This window comes from Neofelis nebulosa, chromosome Y (genome assembly GCF_028018385.1).
Source record: "Neofelis nebulosa isolate mNeoNeb1 chromosome Y, mNeoNeb1.pri, whole genome shotgun sequence".
In the NCBI taxonomy this organism is placed as follows: Eukaryota; Metazoa; Chordata; class Mammalia; order Carnivora; family Felidae; genus Neofelis; species Neofelis nebulosa.
Window position 1 is genome coordinate 3,994,364 of NC_080801.1, and position 7,586 is coordinate 4,001,949.

The following is a 7,586-nucleotide window of genomic DNA, read 5'->3' on the forward strand; positions in this document are numbered from 1 at the left end:
TGTCCTTTTGAATGTATACTATACTTCAGTAATCTTAGTTTAATCTGAGTGCAGACCCCTAAATCACACCCTTTTTTCTCTACTGTCTCTACTAAACATTTAAAGAATATGTACTTTAAAACATCGTAGAAGAGAGAAATATATATATGTATATATATGTATATATACATATACGTATATGTGTATGTATATCTGTATATATTCATATGTGTATATGTATATGTGTATATGTATATATACATATATATGTATATATTTGTATATGTACATTTACATATGTGTACATATGTGTATATATATGTATATATGTGTGTGTGTATATATATACATATATATATATACATAACTTTTTTCAGTAGTTGGAAAAATCTCAACATTAACATTTCTATGAATACCTTTCAAAGTAAGAGAAGTTCAGTTATGAGTCCCCTAGAATATTTATTCAAATTTGCTTGGGAGCCATACTGTCCCATCTTGTTCTGAGCACTGCTTTCCTTTTGGGCTCTGGATATGTTCCGCATGTTCTAAATTTCTGTGTAAGGTGACATTGCCAAGACAAGGGAGTGCTGACGAGAAGTCATTGCTCTTGTAAAATCTGCAGCCACGCTCCGTTTTGATCTTCTTACCACCGGATAAATTCCATCTAGGGAAAATCTTTTATTGTTAATTTCAGCTACTGTAACTTTGACTTGCTCCCCAACCTAGAATATGTTGTTATTCCTTCTGCAGGTTGGAGTGGAATGAGAGCTAAGTCACAGTCATTAGACCCAAATCTACAGATGAGTGTGTCCATGCTTCAACTGTGAGGCTATCTTTTCCCTATGGTAACAACGTTCTGCTATTTCAAATCAAACTACTGCACTTACTTGTCTCCCTTAACACAGGAAGTACGAAACTGACACATATTGCTTCAAATTTAGTTTTCTACATGTAAACTCACACGGATTGAAAGCAAACATTACCGAGCTTACCCAAAATGAAAATTTCGTGTTGACATTTGGCAAGTTCGTGATTGGTAACTCTTATTATTTGTATAAATTCTCAGATAGTTTAATATACATAACAATATGTTTTAAATATATTTCAGAACAAAGGACAAAAAGACCCTAAATATCTAAGGAAGTCTAGAAAACCTCCAACAGTGAAAACTACCTAATGAATCAACTTAATTTACCTCACCTCCTGCCGTTTCTTTCGTCAACTAAACCCACTCCTACATTACCTTCTCATCATTTGTCTTTTGGCTTTCTCAGACCGCACTCTATTTTCAGGATGTGAAACTCGCAAGTACCTCTCAGCATATATATTTATTTTCAGCCCACATGCCTCCAATTAATAGCATTTATGAAGCATTTTCTATGTGTTCACCCATTACCATTCTTTTTTAATCCTTTCAGTAGTCCAATAGTTTATTTTACTAACCACATGTGATTCTTCAGGAAGCTAAAGCACAGAGCATTTCTGTAACTTACGTGCAGTTCTAATGGTTTCCAGTGGTCAATCTTTCATCCCACCGCAGTCAGTGTGATCCACAGTTAGGACGCTGCTGCCTCCAATTATTGATAGGAACTCACACACAAAGACAAATCCAGGGCACATAATACTATGAATCCTGCCCTTGCTAGCACTCTATGTCTACCCGCTAGGCTGTATTGAAAATTCTGGCTTTACTTTATTCTCTAGGACAGCCTTTACTGCTGCTACTCTTATGCAGCACACTTACGTTCTTTTATAATATAAAAATACGTGAGTGTTAGGCTTTCTATCACTGCTAGAAGGGGGTTGGAGTCACGACTCAAATGAACTTTGATGCAGTTTTAAAGTCTTTATTGTGGCAAACTGGGTAATGGTTTGGACTCTGGCATGAAGCATTGTCTCAGAGATTCGCTAGATCATCAGACTTGATATTGACATACTGTTGACTCCCAAAATAGCACAAAAACCATATCTCCAGGCTTCCAGGATGTTGATGTTAACAAAAGAAATAAAAATTTCTCACATTGTTTGCAATTCACATGCAAACATAAGATTACATTTCAAAAACTTTCCAACATCATTAGAAGAGCCAGACACTGCATATTCTCTAACACGTATTTACAGTTAATACATTAAAAAGAAAAGTACAACCAGATTGTAAATCTTAATCATAGGTGCACATTAAACTGTCCAAGAACACAATTCAGTTCCATGACAAACAACTGAGTTCTAATTCCCATAAGACATGACAATCTACCAAAAATATTTTAAACACACCAATAAAGCAAATTATATATATATATATACTTATATATATATATATAAGTGTGTGTGTGTGTCTGTGTGTGTATATATATATATACACACATATATACATATATGTATATGTGTATACATATATGTATACATATATACACATATATATATCCAGTATATAATATATATACGCACCAAATAATATAAATATTATATATATAAATTATATATGCACTAAAAACACTCATTTTAAGAGCTCCGTGGCAATCCTTGGAACACCAAAAAACTATGAGTTCAAAATTGCTCAGATTTTTTTGTATCCAAATATGTTTCATGCATTTTTATTCAACAGTGTTCAGAACAATAGTAGTATTGCTTCCACACAGCAAATCATTATGTGTCAGCCACTGGTTTAAATTATACTGGAACAATTGTGTCCTCAAACTTGGGCAAAACACACAGCACAACAGTGACAGTAAACAACAATGAAGCTTGCTCTCCACAATTATAACATTACTGGTTCTGTAAGGAAAAGTAAGTTTCTGGGTGACAAGTAGAAGGGGGATAAAAATGACATCAGGAATTCAAAAGCTTATGTGAGGTGCCAGTCACCACATATAGGCACTCAAGCATAGCAAGGTCATAAACTCCCTCCTCCTTGTGCCATATGACATATAAAGGTATGAGAATGAATCAAGACTATGGGATTTATTTCAAAAATCTGTACAACCTAACCACAGACTCATTTTAGAAGACAGTAAATGAATGCCTCACCAGAAAGCCCACCGTGTCAAGTTCCTTTTCACGGTCTGCCCAAAGGATATATGAAATACTTTCATTTTCCTATTAATATATGAATCGACTATATTAGTTATTTCTTCACATTATATAAGTTGTAAAACAAAACTTCAGCAAGGTTTTGCTAAAGAACACTTGGCAAAAACAAAGACTTTTCTTTTTTTTACATCCTATTTTTTAAACTAGAAATGGCAATATTTTTTAAGGGACCAGCTAAACAACATATTGAATTTAGGATGGACATTCAGATCCAAACCGAAATCAGATAGCCCAGATAACCCAAAGCATGAATGCAAGTTCAAGTGCAATAAAATAAGAAGGTATAGCAGGGAAAAACTAAGATTCTCAGTTAAGTACAAATAACTGCATGGTGTCAATGGTTGTGTTTCAAAGCTGTACTGAGCTAAGTTATCCTCCCAGCTACATCTAATTTCAAAACCCTCTGGGAAGCTACCTCGATCAGCTATATGTTGAAATTACATTCTAATATGGTCATTGGATTCATTTTTAATTATTATGCAATTACATACAATAGGGAAGTTGTACAAATATGTATCTTTTCCTCAGGGGCTAATTAGCTAAAACAGTTCATTTGGGAAGGGTGGGGGAGAAAAACTTGTGTATTTCAAATACCATTGGCAATGGAAGCTAGTAACGAAAATTTATATAAGCTTCCTATGACACGAGTATAATTTAACCCTCTGCATCTTTTATATAATTATTCACTTTTATTTACTCATGTGGCAGTATTTGTAACAACACATTATCACTGAGTATTGAAAAAAAGAATATGAGGCTTACTGGAAACTGTATATTAGGAAGCTATGCCATTTGAACTCTACAAGCCCAAGAGTCAAAATCACAACTATTGGGGTGCCTGGGTAGCTCAGTCGGTTAAGCGTCCGACTTTGGCTCAGGTCATGATCTCACGGTCCGTGGGTTTGAGCCCCACGTCGGGCTCTGTGCTGACAGCTCGGAGCCTGGAGCCTGCTTCAGATTCTGTCTCTCTCTCTCTCTCTCTGACCCTCCGCCATTCATGCTCTGTCTCTCTCTGTCTCAAAAATAAATAAACATTAAAAGAAAATTTAAAAAAATCACAACTCTCATTATTGCCCTAAAAAGCTGCCAAGCAGAGAGAAACCGTAATCTTGAAGATTTAATAGGTCATGTTTCAGCCTGGGATGGATGGTTCTATTGCAGAACACTTAAACTTGAAAGAATAGTGGTACAAACTCACTCCTTGGCCCTTCCGATATCGCAGTAAAATCTGGCTGCGGCACCACTAACTAAAAACCATTAAGTCTCGCTGCCACCAATAACTGAGGTCACTTGGATAATCCAGAATTCCCTGCTGGGCCACAGGATATAAACACGTTCATGAAAGTGAAAAGTACTCTGTGTGGCTCTCCTGTTTGATCCCTCTGGTCTTTGATTGCCAAGCAAAAGACCAATACGTGCCAACCTAACTGTGCATGGACATAAGATAATAAAGGAAAGTCCTGGAGCAAAACTGTTAACCAACTGCCATGATATTTATAAGAGTGATGCTTGGTAATGTGGATATTTCCTGTTATCCAACAACAACGACAAAAACAAGTGAGGAAAATCTATTTTGCCCAAAGATAACCTCAACCAGGTATTTGGTGCCAAAAAAAATGTACCACCGCTCTATATCAGTAATACTTCAGAGAATTCCAACGGCTATTATGTATGCAGCTTTAGTCACCACACTTACCCCTACTCATTTATTCTATGTGATTTCCATTTTAAAATAAATTATCCTGGAAAGATTCCCAGATCAGTATGTGAGATTGGTACAAAGCCAAGTCATTTCCGAGTGGATTCCATCCATGTCCATAACCAGCACCAGTTTTTTATTTATTTATTTATTTATTTATTTATTTATTTATTTATTTAGTTAGTTAGTTAGTTAGTTAGTTAGTTAGTTAGTTAGTTATTGAAAATCACTCATTGGTTTTTAATAGAAACCGTGTGGTTTCTCAATGCACTTTCAATTTTACCCACTTATAAAGAATTTCCCAAGTTAATTTTACTCAACAAAACTTCCCGAGTGTCTACCATTTCCTTTAGGAGCTCAGTAAACATAAACATTACATTTCAATATAAAATCTTTAGAAACGTCTTAAGAATGTGTACACAGTTGAACTTTGGATCTTTTGGTTTGTAATCACCGAGCCCATGACATTCAAAGCCATACAAATCCTTACATTATTAACAGTGATACGCTTGAATTTCTTAGAAATTCTTCGAAAATATCCTTGGTCAAAGCGTTGGAATCCAGTTAACTCGGAAAGGTGTGGGACTCAGAATACCCACTATTGCCATTGGTATTGAGAATACCAACTATTGCAACAACTTTCCACACATATTCAATCTTTCGTCCAGAAAGAGTGGCAGTCAAAAAAGGAGAGAAAGAAAGAAAATGAGGCGGGAGGAGCCAGAGGTGGGTGAACAGCAAGGAAATTCTATCTTTATTACACAAGCATGGAACCAACTTCCTTTGGAGTGGGTGGGGGTGGAATAGCTTCTTCTGAAGACTTCAGACCAATGAGGGAACAAGAGAGAACATGGATCTGCCCCTACAGTCCTGGAGACATCTCAATCTGGGGTTAGGAAGAAAGGGGACCTCCTTTGCGGTCCAGGGGTCTCCTCCCTCCGCAGACCTGGTGCTGGGAGGCAGCAGAGGGCACAGCTGCCCCGGAGTCCCAGAAGGCGGCGCCGCATCCCGGGGGCGCTGGCCGGGACCGTCTGGTGCTTCTTCTCCTGTAAAGTGCACTAGGAGACGCGGTCCCGGCTGTCCCTAGTTCATCCCTCCAGGCACAACCCGTCTCGGGGCTGAGAAGTCGCGCGGCGGTGGTCCGCATCTCCCGCCCAGGCACTGGGAAGAGGCGGAGTCTCACCACGGGTTCCAGGTTCACTCCCAGGACTTGGCGCGCCTGGCGTAGCGCTTCTGGCAGGCTGCTCTCGACCCACACGGCGCCTAGTACGCGGATGGTGGGGAAGGTGGTCAACGTCGGGGTGGCCGCCCTTCCACTCTCCTCCAGGGTGCGGCCCCTGGAGCACGGCCCGGGTGCCGCGTGCTTACGGGGACTGCTATCCTCCCGGGATGGTGGCGGCGGGGGCGGCACCTTCCACTGACCGACCGCCACCGTCCTGGCTCCGTGGCGCCTCCGCCTGGCAGCTGGCGGGCGCTTCTGGAGGCGGGCCTCGGGGGCTGCTGCCTCCGCATGGCCCCTCCTGCAGCGCTAGAGGCTCCTCCTATGGCTGCTGGGGCCAAGGCCGCCCTGGGCCAGCGCCTCCGCCTCTTCATGCTGCTCAGGATGTGAGGCCGATAGGGGCCGCTGCGCTTGCCAGGTCTCGCGGCCGCCTCAGGACCCTAATGAATTTCCTACCATGAAGCCAAATCAGGAGGCAGGCTGTGAGAGTTACACCGCAGTTGCTAGGAGACCAGGCGCTTTGTGAGGTCACAATGTCTGCATATCTTATCACGGTGGGCTGCCCAAAGCTGCCTTAGGTTTGGCTGTGTTTCAGATTATGCCCTTGAGAAAGACCTGCACGCAATCTTACCTGAGAAGGCCCATAATTGTTCACGAGTTCAAGAGTGTTGTCCTAGAGGTGAATGCACGGGTGCTTCATCCTCCATTCATTCCATCTAACATGAAATGACACTTAGCGGTGGAGAGTACACACAACTTGCAATCAAACATGACTCTAAGAGGGTTTTAGCTAATTAAGTGCCTTGTCATGCAACGCACTGAAAGCCAAATTGAAATAACTACCCTACCCTTTCAAAGAACACCGATATACTGTGCCTTGCTTAGGGTTCCATACGTGTGTTGCTACAGCTCACAGTTCACGAAGCTGTTCTTCACAGCAGCAGCAAACAGTTCGCCTAGTTAGTATCCATGCGCACTTTCATGCAGCTTAGGGAAGACTGAGTCGTTGTGTGCTTAAGAGCAAAGCGTCAACGAATTTTGTGTGAGTGGCCAGTAGGGCATTCAGTGCCACTAAAACCTATTCACTACCTACCAATTCATGATATTTCAGGTAAGTCATAGACAAGGTAGTAAGAGACCGTATGGGATTCCAAGGGTAGAAAACGTGTTACACCGTCCGTGTAAGTGCTTTTGAAAACAACCAGCATAGTCCATCCGTCATCACCACATACACAATTCATTCACAAAATACTACAAGGACCACCTACCATGATCGATTGAAATCCACTTCGGCATGAAAGGATGACTCCAAACTATGTGAATCACTAAAAGTGGTAAGTCATGGTAACAAGCAGAAGAGAAACTTGCCAAGGTCAACGTGATACATGTGACAGGCCTCTGTCTTTATTCAACTCCTTCTCTTAAACACACAAACAAAAGTTTCATCTACGCAGCTTAAGCTACTACTACCTCACGCTCATAAAGTGCTGAAAATGGAAAGCTATCCTCATATTCAGTAACAGCAACCCCTGGATTTCCTTTTTCATTAAATGTAATTTATTTTCAAATTGGTTTCCACGCAACACCCAGTGTTTATCC

General features: G+C 40.5%; 1 pseudogene; it reads right to left on the reverse strand.

Annotated features, from left to right (window-relative positions):
* Window positions 1-5,586: 5,586 nt before the first annotated feature.
* LOC131503536 (uncharacterized) lies at window positions 5,587-6,361 on the reverse strand (annotated as a pseudogene).
* Between the last annotated feature and the right edge of the window lie 1,225 nt (window positions 6,362-7,586).